This window comes from Eurosta solidaginis, chromosome 4, assembly GCF_040869045.1.
Source record: "Eurosta solidaginis isolate ZX-2024a chromosome 4, ASM4086904v1, whole genome shotgun sequence".
In the NCBI taxonomy this organism is placed as follows: domain Eukaryota; kingdom Metazoa; phylum Arthropoda; class Insecta; order Diptera; family Tephritidae; genus Eurosta; species Eurosta solidaginis.
Genome location: NC_090322.1, coordinates 123,786,373 through 123,803,047, shown reverse-complemented (window position 1 = coordinate 123,803,047; position 16,675 = coordinate 123,786,373). Strand labels below are relative to the sequence as shown.

Genomic DNA, 16,675 nt, shown 5'->3' with positions numbered 1-16,675 from the left:
TTCCAATATAACGAAATAGCAATACCAGTTAATAACTCTTCCCACTTTCAATAATATTTAGTGCCAAAGGACTGAAACTAGATGAACTGTACGATAAAGCTCACTTACTTACAGTTATGGCCGTCCAACAAAACGCGCCAGTCGCTTCTTCGCTGTGCTGATTGGCGCCACTTGGTAGCACCAAGAGCATTTAAATCGTTTTCCATCTGGCCCTTCCAGCGGAGTGAATACCGCCTCTTCCTTATCTTTCATAAAAACGTTCCAATAAAATGCTTTCTTAGCAGGAGCATTATCCTTCGAAGAACTTTTCTATCGAACACTCCCAGAGTCGTCTCATCTGATGTCATGGTCTACGCTTCTGTACCATTATTATTATTAGTCCTCGATGCACTGCGACCTTTATTCAAATATACAAGCCGGACCCGTGCGCATATTGCGCCACAAATAGAAAAGTTGCATATCAAATATCAACAGAAATCAGCTGTTCTATCAATCAAACTTCTATAAACTTACATGCGCTTGCGTTGCCATCTGGCGAATGTTAGCAACTGTCGGTAATGCAGGTTTAGTTCAAGTCAAATAATCACAATAGTGCCATAGTACAAATAGTTTTTTTTGTGTGCCCACAATCGTTTACTTTTATCAATTATTTTAATAAAATATAGCTAAACAAAAACACTACGACTAATAATGCCCAAAGGTCGCTGATGGCACGATCCCCATCTTTACAACCAAAACTTTATTTATAGATTTGGATTCCAAACATGAGCGAAAACGGGACCTGTACATAAAAACAGCAATTAGAAATAATATATATGATTGTGCTTGACCTTTCAGCCTATTTATGTATGTGGAGGCTTTTTACTCCATATCACGAAGGGATGAAGAGTCACGCCACCTAGATGAGAAAGTCTCTGCCTTGGCAAATTGAACCATTCGCAGAGAATGTGAAACGGCGTTTTATACTTCAACTAACAAAAGCGACAGATTTGTGGGTTGGATAAATTTCACTTACTTGGGGATATCGTAGACTAAAGAGTCCCGTATAGTACCCAGTAAGTGTTCGTAGATCCTTCTACACCATATAACTAGACGGATTCGAATTGTAGAGCATGATTTTCGATTTCCGAGGACTTTGCCTAGTCCAAAGCAGCTTTTATTTGCAAGGGTGTTGTTTTTGTTTTTGTTGTTATTTCTGGTTCCAAAATAAACGAAGTCTTTTAATATTCCGAAATTATGGCTGCCAATAGTTGCATGGTTGTTAAAGCGCAAATGCGCTGACTCTTTGCTTTTGACAGCAGGTACTTCGTTTTGTCCTGACTCACCATCAAGCCTATATTATTCCAGAGCGGTCAAATTCTCCAGCTTGTATTATTTTCCTTAGCATCAAATTAAAGAAATCGCACGATAAGGGGTCACCCTGTCCGAAACCTCGTTTATTTGGAAAGGCTTGGAGGGGTCCTTCCCAATTCTGACTGAGCTGATGGGGATCCCTTCATTTTCTCACTACGTTCTAGACTTCGGTTATAAGTTCGCTGTTTTCGTTCTTACAGGAGTTTCATTCGAATTTAGACTCCCTAACTTGTTTTCATTTGTTCATTGTGTGGGGCTTTGAGTTGAAATTGCCACCTGTAAACGTTGCTGAGCGGCCACCGTGGTGTGATGGTAATGTGCTTCGCCCACCACACTGAAGACTCTGGGTTAAAGTCCCCGCCAAAATCACACAAAAAAATTATGAAAAATGTTGTTTCAATTAGAAACAAGTTTTTCAAAGCGGGATCGCTCTTATACAGTGATTTGGCAAATGCTTCGAGTGCATTTGCCATGAAAAGCTTTTCAGCTCGGAGTTGGCGTAAAACATGTAGGTTTCGTCCCACCAATTTCTAGTAAAAGTTAAGAAAGGCACGACGCAAATTGGAGGAAAAGCAAGGCCTAAATTACTACAAAAGTATATCGCGCCTTGTATTTATTTATTTGAACGTTGCTTTTTATGCCAAAGGTAATTTTTTTACTGGTATCAAACCGAAACCTTATGTGCATACGTGCATATGTGTATTGCACAACTAAAAGGTGTGATTATGACTGGAAGTGAAAGTGTCAAAATGATGTTTACATACTTACTTTTACACCCTAAGAAATTTATTTTATTACAAATACATAATACCACATTATGAAAGCCTTGCAACTCATTCTCGTCAAACCACGTATAAATGCTAAATCAGCAAGATTATCGTTTTTTCATCGAGGACAGCAAGGACCGGTTATTAAACCTAGGAAAGTTGTTATTAAGCGTGCCCGAATTACAGATTTCGGCCAAATGTATCGCTTACCATGAAATTACGACCGACTCTGTCACGCCGTTACCTTAATTTTCGAAATTTTAGGTTTACAGTAGCGTTAAACAAATTATAATTCCTTATTCAATATTTCTTAACCGGGCGGAATGAAGTAGGGATCCTTTCCACTATCCACCAAAAGAGGGTATCTTCTACAAATTTTCAAATAAATAATATTCTAACGAATTTTTGGAAATTCGGATTACTTTGCAACTTTCGCTATCGCTCGAATCGCTGAACTGTCGAATAAATAACTCAAATATTCAGTATAGCAATACCTCCTTTATTTACAACTCTACTGTAGTAGTACCCAGTGCTTCGCAATTACAATACTCGCATACTTCACTAAGAAGTGCGAAATTTACGCGACGGTATTTTCCGACGGTGGACGGTTGGCGCAAGGGTGCTCAAATGGCGGAAGAGGCGATACATGTGTACACAGATGGTTCCAAAGTAGTGGAAGGAGTAGCGTCTGTGGTATACTGTGCTGATCCGGAAATAAACAGATCCTACAGGCTGCCGGATTACTGTAGCGTTTTCCAAGCGGAAATAGTAGCCGTAACCAAAGCAGTAGAAACCCTGGAAGAAAATAGTCCAAGCTGCAATCGTGTTAGCTTTTATATTATCTTACAACCTTAGACTAACAAAGTTGCTTCTATCATTAAAAAGAGAGGACTGTAGACTCATGATGGGTATTCTGACTGTACACTGCCTTCTGGCGTCACATGCCTTTAAATTAGGCTTGGTCAGTGATAGCAGATGTAGGAAGTGCGGGCTGGAGGAGGAAACGATCTAGCACGTTCTGTGCTCTTGCTCTGCGCTTGCCAGGCTAAGACTCCAGCTATTAGGAGTGATGCAGCTGTCAGATCTAGAAGCAACAAGTGGCTTAAATCCTAGGAAGCTTCTAGTATTTGCCAAGAGGACGGAGTTATTTTATATCATAGGTCCTGGTTTATGATAGGGTTTTTCAGTTTCGTTGTTAAAACAAACTTCTGGTAACACTACGGACTTACTCAGTCTATGTGATGTCTCATGGACCGACCAGTTCAACCTAACCTAACCTTTGCAACGATATATTTATTTCTATCGTTCATTTTACTGCCAAAACACGTTTAAAAAAATTGAGAGGGATATCGAAAGAAGTTTTTCGGTATCATTATTAATAAACGGCCAACTATTGATTAATATTACTACAGACTAAAAGATAATTGCACGAACATTTGCTAAATATTAGTTTTTTCAATCAATGTTTTCAACTAGCCGGCGTTCGTGCGCTGTCAAAAATTTAAGCGCATGCAAGCTTATGGAAACGTACGTAACGTGCGCCGTACATATGCAAACTGTATTTTTTAAATTAAAGGGTTATAATATTAATGATCGACCTCTGGATTAAGGTTCCTGAGAACCAAACGTGTCTTTTGATACAGCTCGTAACATTTTAGGCGTGTTTTAGCAGCCAAGTGCTAAAACAAACAATTGAAATAACAATTTCTGCCACAACGAGTTTGTGTAGAACCGGGACCTTGCCGATTACAACCTCAAATGTCACTTTTCCCTGTACTTGGTTGTACCTGCTCGCCAGTGACCGTACGCAATCTTGCTCCATAGCTTTACTCTTCGGTTGAGCAAATCAGATCGGATTAAGGATTGAGATGCGCCCGCTCGATTTTCTTCCGATTTGTGAATCAGGGATAAGGGGACATTCAACAGCTGGAGCTGGATCTCGATCTTTACATCTGACTCGCTCTTGCTCATTTCGTCCAGCCTTGTACTTAAGACCAACCATGCTGTCGGAACGACTAGGATCAAGACCTCCACACGGCGTGCTTTGAAATCTGGCTTACACAAAAGCGATGCTGTTTCCTGAATCACTGCATGCGATACCGTTTCTGCGAATGAAAGTTTTGGGTTTGGGTATGTAGCTCGCTTCGTTTCGACATTCCGTATGCCATTTATAAAGCTCTGAATCTTTACCCTCTCGGTGTATTCCACGGGTGCGTCCGCATTGCCCAGATGGGCAAATCATTCAATGTCCGAGGCAAACTCCTGCAAAGTCTTGTTAGCTTTTTAATAGCGGTTTTGCAATTCTATTTGGTAGATCTGTTTCCTGTGATCGCTTCGGTAACGTCGTTCTACAGCAGCCATCAACTCTTCATAGTTGTTCCGCTCTCCTTCGGGAATCGTCTGTAGGCTTTCAGCTGCTGGCATTTTCAATGTTACGAATAGAGCAACAACTTTATTTTCAGCATTCCAGTGGTTCCCTGCTGCGGTCTTCTCAAAATGTAGCTTAATGACCTGGAAAGGAAAAGAACCGTCAAAGGATGGTGTTTTCACCTTTGGATTACTCGCTGAAACTGCTGGGAGATTTAGCTGCAACTCCTGCATTCGTCCTTTTAATGCTTATATCTCGGTATACATTTTTTCAAGTTGTAAAAATTGTGTATCCTATGCCTCCAGCTTCCATGATACCCTTATTTCCTGTATTTCCATCTGCGAGGATATGAGGGCCCTTGTACTTTCAACTGCTCAGCCAACTGAGATGTCATATATGTTTTCTGTACTTCCAGTTGTGTTTCCATCTTAGGTGTTATACGTGTCTCCTGCGATCTCAGTTGAGATGCCATATATGTACATATCTCTTCTGCGATTCCAGTTGGGTTACCTTGTTTGTGGATAGTTGCGAGGTTTTGTTATACATGTTTCCTGTGTTTTCTTTTTGTCTCCCGTTTGCGACTGCATTCGGACTTTTGTTCTTCTCTTCCATTTTTGTTAAGGTCTCAGGATGAAAGACATACTCCTCCACATTAATTCCTTCCGACTCAGTAACCTCTCGTAGTCCTGCTTGAAGTTCGAATTTATTACCGGTTGTAGGCAAAACACGGTTCTCCAAATCCTTATTATGTTGCTGCGTCTTTAATTCGCTTAACTTTGCGATGTCCATGTTGTATTCGAAATCTCCGGAATTTATTCAACAATCCCCTTCTGACACCAATTGTAACGAATTTTGTGAAATTCTGATTATTTGGCACCTTCTGCTATCGTAATAACTTCCCTCTTCCCTCTTAAGGGAACATATGTGTATGTCAAATATTATCTTTGCTGTTAGTTTCGCTGTTTACATGTATGTGTGGCTACTTGATTTACTGTTGTGCATTTATTTAGTACCAGCATAGTGATGAACCGAATTGCTAATATTCGCCACAATATATAATATATTAAGCATAAAATAAGCTGTGCAAAATTTCACACGAATTGCAGAACTGCCACGTTGCATTTAATGCAAAATAACTGATAACCATTAGTTTGTTAATCATTTATTTCGTAAAAAACTCACAGAACTAGATAATGAAGGTAAAAATAAGAAAAACCGTATTGGGTCTAGATTTGGCGCAGTTATCGACTTTGAAAAACATGAAAACACCTTTTTGTACTACTCAACATATCCAGGTTTTTTATATGGAACTGCGAAAACGATTTTCACCCCAATAAAGATCTTCTTTCGCCCTAAATTCCGGTCGCATAATTATTTGCAATTAGACAAAGATCTTATTTCACATTCGTGCATTGATGCGAGAAATTGAGCACAATTCATAATCGTATACTGATATATTGCAAATACATAAATAAAGAAAAATCATTTGGTTTTTGTTCGGGTAGGTGCAAAGCTCAATCATTTTCCCATCAAATTGATGTGAACCATTTTCAAATCGACCCAGATATAACAAATTTCAGCAAACTTAGTAAAATTATATATCTTAATTTGATATACCCAAACTATACAGCATATGAGGAGTTCCAAACCAAAACGCAATAAGTAACTCATAAAAAGTTCCTAGATAAATGAGAAAAAATGATCAGTCTTAAATGGAGACACATTTTCAAGTGTATTAGTGTGTACTATTTATGATAGTCTAGTACAGAGCCGGGGATCGCCCCTCGGCAGTGTTTGGCAACCGCTCCGAGTGTATATCTGCAATGAACAGCTCTCAGTGAAAACTCATCTGCCTTGCAGATGCCGTTCGGAACCGTCATAAAACATGTAGGTCCCGTCCGGCCAATTTGTAGGGAAAATTAAGAGGAGCACGACGCAAATTGGAAGAGAAGCTCGCCTTACATTTTTATATATATATCAATGAAAATATGCCCAAACAGGTAAGGAAGTCTAAATTCGTTTGAAACCGAACATAACATACCCAGCTGTAAACTTGAAATGCTGTTATGTAATGAAAGAACACACATACAGGCCAAAATTCACATTTATGGGATTAGATTTGAAGTAAAGCCAGATAATTATTTGTAATTATTGCGCTTTTGTCTGAAAAAATTTATTTAGTACGTTTTGGTTTGGAAGTTATTGGATTTTGAGCACTTTGATGTGAACTTTGCTTGTGAGTTCTCATCCGCAGTACTCGGAAGGAGTACAACAAGCTGAAGTAGATGATACTGGCCTGGCATTAAAAATAGTTAAAATTTATATATCGCTCATTTACTTCAATACTGTCATATTTCAAAAAACTTAATTTTCCAGGAGAGCCATTCAAAGATTTCAACTGCCATATGTTGCGCATATAAAGGCATTTTTTCACTTTTATAGCACTTGGCAAATTTTTAACTGATCACAAAGATTTTTTTTATACAACATAGATCATGATATTGGGTACGTTTATATGTTATTAACTCAAAAGTCATGTTTTTTGAGTTATGACACTATTGAAGTAAATGAGCGATATATCGAAAGCACTATTGTGAATACTTGCAATGTATTTATTACCGGCAGTTGCTCTCATACGTCAGATGGCAGCGCAAGTTGTAAGTTTTAATTGATTGATAGAACAGCTGATTTCTGTTGATATTTGATAAGAGACTTTTAGATTGGTTACGCAAAATGCGCACGGGTACGGCTCGTATTTCTTATTATTATTATCTGAGATTAAATTGTAATGTTCAATAATATATCTTTGTTGTAATATAACATTTTTTGAAATTTCGATATATGTATTTAAATTTTAACTTTTGAGTTTTATATGGGGTATTCCATCCCATTTCGACCAATTTTGAACCCGAACCCTTTAGAATTGGCTGAAAGTTTTTCTTCTTTTTCTAGCTTACGAAAGACGTTTTTCAGAATTTTTTCAAATTTTTTCATCCAACTCAAAAAAATTTATGAATTTTTAAAAAAACACCGTTTTTGTTTTCAAAATGCTATAACTTTTTCAAAAATTGACCGTTTGGGATCTTTTTTTTTTTAAATTTGTTTTTAAATGTACTTTTCGGAAAAAATACAAAAAAATGTTTAAAGTTTTTTTTTGTAATTTTTCAGTTTTTCAAGATTTTTCGAATTTCGCCATTTTTTTTTTTCATACAAAACTTCAATCAATTCTGCAATCATCCCCACTAATCCCGGATTGGGCCGATAATTTTGTTTTTTTTTTTATTTAATTGAAAAAAAAACTTTAAAATTTTTTTTGTATTTTTTCCGAAAAGTACATTTAAAAACAAATTTAAAAAAAAAAGATCCCAAACGGTCAATTTTGGAAAAAGTTATAGCATTTTGAAAACAATTTTTTCCGAAAAGTATATTTAAAAACAAATTAAAAAAAGAAGATCCCAAACGATCAATTTTTGAAAAAGTTATAGCATTTTGAAAACAAAAACACCGTTTTTTTCTTTTAATTCATAACTTTTTTTGAGTTGGATGAAAAAATTTGGAAAAATTCTGAAAAACGTCTTTCGTAAGCTAGAAAAAGAAGAAAAACTTTCAGCCAATTCTAAAGGGCTCGGGTTCAAAATTGGTCGAAATGGGATGGAATACCCCATATATATCTTTTATATTATGTAGTCGACCATTTCAAGTTTGTCGTCGACTTTAAAGAAATGAAATAAATAAATAAATAATAAAAAAGTGGGCATGTTCGTAGTCCATTTTGCCCATTTTTAATACCAAAATAAAGTGAGTCCAGATAAGTCCGTGATCTAAGTTTAGTAAAGATATATCGATTTTTGCTCAAGTTATCGTGTTAACGGCCGAGCGGAAGGACAGACGGTCAGCAGTGTATAAAAACTGGGCGTGGCTTCAACCAATTTCGCCCATTTTCACAGAAAACAGTTACCGTCATAGAATCTAAGCCTCTACCAAATTTCACAAGGATTGGTAAATTTTTGTTCGACTTATGGCATTAAAAGTATTCTAGACAAATTAAATGAAAAAGGGCGAAGCCACGCCCATTTTGAAATTTTCTTTTATTTTTATATTTTGTTGCACCATATCATTACTGGAGTTGAATGTTGACATAATTTACTTATATACTGTAAAGATATTAAATTTTTTGTTAAAATTTGACTTTAAAAAACTTTTTTTTAAAAAAGTGTGCGTGTTCGTCATCCGATTTTGCTAATTTTTATTCAGAACACATATAGTAATAGGAGTAACGTTCCTGCCAAATTTCATCATGATATCTTCAACGGCTGGGAAATTATAACTTGAAAAACTTTTAAATTACCTTCTTTTAAAAGTGAGCGGTGCCACGCCCATTGTTCAAAATTTTACTAATTTTGTATTTTGCGTCATAAGGTCAACCCCCCTACCAAGTTTCATCGCTTTATCCGTCTTTGGTAACGAATTATCGCACTTTTTCGGTATTTCGAAATTGTCGATATCGAAAAAGTGGGCGTGGTTATAATTCGATTTTGTTCATTTTAAATAGCGATCTGAGATGAGTGCCCAGCAAGTTACGGACAGACGGACGGACGGACGGACATGGCTAAATGAATTTCTTTTTTCGCCCAGATCACTTTGATATATAGAAGTCTATATCTATCTCGATTTGTTTATGCCGTTACGGGGTACCGTTATGCGAACAAAATTAATATACCCTGTGAACTCTGCTCAGCTGAGTATAATAAAAAATAAACAAGTAAGGAAGTCTAAGCTCGGTAGAAGCCGAGTATTATATACCCTGTAAGTTGCTTCACAAATATGGGTTATAACAAAATAATATTAAAGTTGAAATGTGGGTGTCGACTCTATAACTCAATAGTTATAAAATTAAAAACAAAAAAAAAACCTAATCCAGATCCTTTGAACTTGCTGATTTATATTAAAATTTCGAAGGGCGGACTTAAAAAATGCAACCAAGAATTCATTACATGGATCTGAAACCATCAGCTACTACTATTTCTCACTAGTTTCAAGCAATAGTCAAGATTTCCACTATTTTTTAACGGAGGTAGTAATCACCGGACTACTAATGTCCTAAATAAAAATAAATGTAAGGCGCGATAACCTCCGAAGAGATTTTACGCCGAGTTTCTCTTCCAATTTGCGTCGTGCTCGTTTGGCGGGACGGGACCTACTTGTTTTATGCCGACTCCGAACGGAATCTGCGAGGCGGATGAGTTTTCACTGAGAGCTTTTCATGGCAGAAATACACTCATACACATGCTTGCCAAACACTGCCGAGGGGCGACCCTGCTTAGAAAAATTTTGTTCTAATTGAAAAACCTAAAATTTTCTAAAATTTTGATGCTGCTATGCCTGGGGTGTGAACCCAGGGCATTCGGTGTGGTAGGCGGAGCACGTTACCATCACAGCACGTTGGCCGCCTAATCTAACGCCTAATATTCGTAAATCAACCAAGGAATTGCATGTCACCGCCCTTTGCGGGAGCCGCGTCGCGGGTCTCACCTTTTTAACCTCGCTTTTATTAGCTTAGGTTGTATGTATGTATGTAGGTACATATTGTAACGATTTTTGGGGAGTTTCTGATAATTATCATCTTCTGCTAACGTTCGAATCGCTGAACTGTCGAATAAATAACTCCAATATTCTTACTTACTTACTTACTTAATTGGCGCTTAACCGTCTAAACGGTTATGGCCGTCCAACAAGGCGCGCCAGTCGCTCCTTCGCTCCGCCAACCGGCGCCAATTGGTCACACCAAGGGAGTTTAAATCGTTTTCCACCTGGTCCTTCCAACGGAGTGGGGGCCGCCCTCTACCTCTGCTTCCATAGGCGGGTTCCGATAGAAACACTTTCTTGGCCGGAGCATCATCTTTCATTCGCATAACATGGCCTAGCCAGCGCAGCCGCTGCGTTTTAATTCGCTGGACTATGTTGATGTCTGCGTATAGCTCGTACAGCTCATCATTAAATCTTCTTCGGTACTCGCCATCGCCAACGCGTAGAGGTCCATAAATCTTTCGAAGAACTTTTCTCTCGAACACTCCCAAAGCCGCTTCATCTGCTGTTGTCATGGTCCATGCTTCTGCCCCATATAGCAGGACGGGTACGATAAGTGACTTGTAGAGTATGATTTTCGTTCGCCGAGAGAGGACTTTACTTTTCAATTGCCTACCTAGTCCAAAGTAGCATTTATTGGCAAGATTGATTCTTCGCTGGATTTCAGTGCTGATGTTGTTGCTAATGTTGATGCTGGTTCCCAAATAAACGAAGTCTTTTACTATTTCGAAATTATGGCTGCCAACAGTAGCGTGGTTGCCAAGGCGCATATGCGCTGACTCTTTGCTCGATGACAGCAGGTACTTCGTTTTGTCCTCATTCACCATCAAACCCATCTTTACCGCTTCTTTTTCCAGCTTGGAGTAAGCAGAACTAACAGCGCGGGTGTTTAGGCCGATGATATTCTCCAATATTCAGTATTGCAAAATGGTTTTTATTTAGACTACTTTGGGAGTAGTACTTCACAACTAATAGTGCGTTTAAATTAAAGTGATTACTGATTCCTCAGCTTGCGCCGCTTTTATACTCTCGGTTACCTCGTTCGCCCATTTCCCCTTAGGTCTAGACATTTCACGCACATGCCTTCTAGAACAGTTGTATCTCATGCTTGGTTATTTAGCTATATATATGTATATCTGTAGTTTATGCTTTTCTTCTAGCCATATGCTTGTGTATGTGTGAGTAACAGCTTTGCTCTTACCTACCGGCTACATATATGACTTACGGAACTACAATAGGTGGCAGCATGGTGACATACCTACAAACATAAATAAAAGCTCCATGTAATTTGTTTTTGTAAATTCGATGTGCCAATGTCAAAATCGTACTGCGCCTGAAGTTGATGTATCAAATCAAATAAAAAAGTACACAATCAGCTGTCCCGTGCTGCCACCTTGTGTAGTTCCGCCATGCATATATGTACGTGAAATAATCTCTCTGCATCAAGCTGCTGGTTATGTGCCTTGTTCATAAGTGTGACTGCTTGCTGTTTTTACACTCAGTTGAGCAGAGCTCACAGAGTATAATAACTTTGATTGGATAACGGTTGGTTGTACAGGTATAAAGGAATCGAGATAGATATAGACTTCCATATATCAAAATCATCAGTATCCAAAAAAAATTTGATTGAGCCATGTCCGTCCGTCCGTCCGTCCGTCCGTTAACACGATAACTTGAGTAAATTTTGAGGTATCTTGATGGAATTTGGTATGTAGATTCCTGGGCACACATCTCAGATCGCTATTTAAAATGAACGAAATCGTACTATAACCACGCCGACTTTTTCAATATCAAAATTTTCGAAAAACACAAAAAGTGCGATAATTCATTACCAAAGACCACGCCGACTTTTTCGATTTCGAAAATTACGAAAAATTAAAAAAATGCCATAATTCTATACCAAATACGAAAAAAGGGATGAAACATGGTAATTGGATTGGTTTATTGACGCAAAATATAACTTTAGAGAAAAACTTTGTAAAATGGGTGTGACACCTACCATATGAAGTAGAAGAAAATGAAAAAGTTCTGCAGGGCGAAATTAAAAGCTCCTGAAATCATGGCAGGAATACTGTTCGTGGTATTACATATATAACTAAATTAGCGGTACCCGAAAGATGATGTTCTGTGTCACCCTGGTCCACATTTTGGTCGATATATCGAAAACACTTTCACATATACAACTACCACCACTCCCTTTTAAAACCCTCATTAATACCTTTAATTTGATACCCATATCGTACAAACACATTATAGAGGTACCCCTGGTCTACCTTTATGGCTATATCTCGAAAAGGCGTCTACCCTAGAAGTAAGGCCCACTCCCTTTTAAAATACTCATTAACACCTTTCGTTTGATACCCATATCGTACAAACAAATTCTAGAGTCACTTCTGGTCCACCTTTATGGCGATATCTCGAAAAGGCGTCCACCTATTGAACTAAGGCCGCTTTTAAAATACTCATTAACAACTTTCATTTCATACCCATATCGTACAAACAAATTCTAGAGTCACCCCTGGCCCACCTTTATGGCGATATCTCGAAAAGTCGTCCACATATAGAACTAAGGCCCACTCCCTTTTAAAATACTCGTTTACACCTTTCATTTGATACCCATATCGCACAAACAAATTCTAGAGTCACTTCTGGTCCACCTTTATGGCGATATCTCGAAAAAGCGTCCACCTATAGAACTAAGGCCCACGCGCTTTCAAAATACTCATTAACAACTTTCATTTGATACCCATATCGTACAAACAAATTCTAGAGTCACCCTCGTCCACCTTTATGACGATATCTCGAAAAGGCGTCCACCTATAGTACTAAGGCCCACTCTTTTTTAAAATACTCATTAAAACTTTCATTTGAAACCCATATCGTACAAACAAATTCTAGAGTCATCCCTGGCTCACCTTTATGGCGATATCTCGAAAAGGCGTCCACCTATAGAACTAAGGCCCACGCGCTTTTAAAATACTCATTAACAACTTTCATTTGATACCCATATCGTACAAACAAATTCTAGAGTCACCCTCGTCCACCTTTATGACGATATCTCGAAAAGGCGTCTACCTATAGTACTAAGGCCCACTCCCTTTTAAAATACTCATTAACACCTATTCATTTGATACCCATGTCGTACAAACAAATTCTAGAGGCACCCTCGTCCACCTTTATGACGATATCTCGAAAAGGCGTCCACCTATAGAACTAAGGCCCACGCGCTTTCAAAATACTCATTAACAACTTTCATTTGATACCCATATCGCACAAACAAATTCTAGAGTCACTTCTGGTCCACCTTTATGGCGATATCTCGAAAAGGCGTCCACCTATAGAACTAAGGCCCACGCGCTTTTAAAATACTCATTAACAACTTTCATTTTATACCCATATCGTACAAACAAATTCTAGAGTCACCCCTGGCCCACCTTTATGGCCATATCTCGAAAAGTCGTCCACATATAGAACTAAGGCCCACTCCCTTTTAAAATACTCGTTTACACCTTTCATTTGATACCCATATCGCACAAACAAATTCTAGAGTCACTTCTGGTCCACCTTTATGGCGATATCTCGAAAAAGCGTTCACCTATAGAACTAAGGCCCACTCCTTTTTAAAATACTCATTAAAACTTTCATTTGAAACCCATATCGTACAAACAAATTCTAGAGTCACCCCTGGCTCACCTTTATGGCGATATCTCGAAAAGGCGTCCACCTATAGAACTAAGGTCCACGCGCTTTTAAAATACTCATTAACAACTTTCATTTGATACCCATATCGTACAAACAAATTCTAGAGTCACCCTCGTCCACCTTTATGACGATATCTCGAAAAGGCGTCCACCTATAGAACTAAGGCCCACGCGCTTTTAAAATACTCATTAACAACTTTCATTTGATACCCATATCGTACAAACAAATTCTAGAGTCACCCTCGTCCACCTTTATGACGATATCTCGAAAAGGCGTCCACCTATAGTACTAAGGCCCACTCCCTTTTAAAATACTCATTAACACCTATTCATTTGATACCCATGTCGTACAAACAAATTCTAGAGTCACCCCTGGTCCACCTTTATAACGATATCTCGAAAAGGCATCCACCCATAGAAATAAGGCCCACTCCCTTTTAAAATACGCATTAAAACCTTTCGTTTGATACCCATATCGCACAAACAAATTCTAGAGTCACTTCTGGTCCACCTTTATGGCGATATCTCGAAAAGGCGTCCACCTATAGAACTAAGGCCCACGCGCTTTTAAAATACTCATTAACAACTTTCATTTGATACCCATATCGTACAAACAAATTCTAGAGTCACCCTCGTCCACCTTTATGACGATATCTCGAAAAGGCGTCCACCTATAGTACTAAGGCCCACTCCCTTTTAAAATACTCATTAACAACTTTCATTTGAAACCCATATCGTACAAACAAATTCTAGAGTCACCCCTGGCTCACCTTTATGGCGATATCTCGAAAAGGCGTCCATCTATAGAACCACTCGCTTTTAAAATATTCTTTAACACCTTTCATTTGATAGCCATATCGTACAAAAAAATTCTAGAGTCAGCCCTGGTCCACCTTTTTGGCGATATCCCTAAATGGCGTCCACCTAAAGAACTATGGCGAACTCCCTCTTAAAATACTCTTTAATACCTTCCATTTGAACACATGTCATACAAACACATTCCAGGGTTACCTTAGGTTAATTTTCCTACATGGTGGTTTGCCCTTATTTTGTCTCCATAGCTCTCAGCTGAGTATGTAATGTTCGGTTATACCTGAACTTAGCCTTGTTGTTGTTGTGATTATTTACTAACAGCATAGTGATGATAATATATACATATATAACGGAGTTTTGAGCATAATTTTCACCAACTTTCAGAAGCTTTTATAATTGGATACTTTGCACACGTTTCAAGGACCGATGATAATCCAATAATTTGATGTTAGGGTGACATTAGCGCGGCACGATGGGTGAAGGTATTAAAAAATCGAGTATACAGTTCGGTTGGTATTGAATTGGGAAGTCCGAACATACTCATAGCTTCAAACCTTCAGACTTTTGAGTTAGCTCCCTATTGATTCACGTGTGCGATATGTTAAATGTTTTTTATACGCACATGCTGAATAGCATGTAATAAGAGTGAAGTTGATTGAAACAAAAAAAAAGTAAATGCAAGGTGCGATAACCTCCGAAGAGCTTTTAGGCATGTTGTTGTTGTTGTTGTTGTTGTAGCAGTGCTTCGCCCCACCTAACAGCCGCGACCGATCACAAATTGTCATCAATATCCTCTAACGGGAGTCCAAGGAAACTTGCTGTTTCAGCAGGGGTGGACCATAATGAAAGGGGTGTCAGAGGCGTTGGTTCCACATTACAATTGAAGAGATGGTTGGTGTTATGTGGGGACACATTGTAAGCGGACATACATTTTGTATGTCGGGGTTGATTCTGGATAGGTAAGAGTTTAACCTGTTACAGTATCCAGAAAGAAGTTAAGCAAGAGTGACACGCGTTTCCCTGGGGAGTATGCGTTCCTCTTCCGCGAGTTTTGGATACTTTTCTTTGAGTACTGGATTCACCGGGCAATTCCCGGCATAAAGGTCCGACGCCAGTTTGTGGAGTTCACCAAGGACCTGCTTGTGTTTTTTCGCTTCATACGGCTGGGTTCTCAGGTGCCGTATTTTCTCAAAAGGCTTACGGAGATGACTCCTTAAGCCTCTAGGCGGTGTTGGCTCATCAATCAGATGTCTGTTTGGATGCCCAGGTTTCTGGGTATTCAACAGTAACTATTTGGCTAGCATCTCATTTCTCTCCCTGGGGAGTATTCTCGCCTCATTATGTAGATGGTGTTCTGAGGACATAAGAAGACAGCCGGTGGCGATTTTAAGAGCAGTATTTTGGCAGGCCTGTAGCTTCTTCCAGTGGGTAATTTTTAGGTTTGGCGACCATATGGGTGACGCGTAGCACGTAAACGGCTGGCCAATTGCTTTGTATGTAGTAATGAGCGTTTCTTTATCTTTTCCCCAGGTACTGCCAGCAAGGGATTTGAGGATTTTATTACGGCTCTGGATTTTCGGAACAATTGCGGCTGCGTGCTCACCAAAATGTAGATCCTGATCAAACGTCACACCCAAGATTTTGGGGTGTAGGACAGTCGGTAGCGTAGTGCCATCGACGTGGATGTTCAAAATGGTCGACATTTGGGACGTCCATGTTGTAAATAAGGTCGCGGAAGATTTAGTCGGTGATAATTCCAGGTTTCACGAGGCGAAAAAACTGGAGAGATCAGAGAGGTAGCCGTTTATTCTGTTGCAGAGCTCATCGATCTGTGGGCCTGGGCCTGTGGCCATTATTGTGCAGTCATCGGCGCATGAAACGATAGTGACTCCTTCTGGTGGTGAAGGTAGCTTAGATATGTAAACAAAAGTGGTGATAGAAAACCACCCTGTGGCACCTCCCGTTTAATTCTTCTTGGTTTTGATACCTCGTTTCTAAATTACGCCGATGCCTGCCGACCACCCAGATAATTTGCGGTCTACCTTTTAAGACATGGGGGAAGGGTAGATCATTCCAGGTCTTGCAGT

At 38.9% G+C, this 16,675-nt stretch overlaps 1 long non-coding RNA gene across 2 annotated transcripts in view; it reads left to right on the top strand.

Moving 5' to 3' along the window:
* Positions 1-16,675, top strand: part of LOC137250263 (uncharacterized) — a 167,510-nt gene that overhangs the window by 148,216 nt on the left and 2,619 nt on the right. The window lies entirely within an intron of this gene.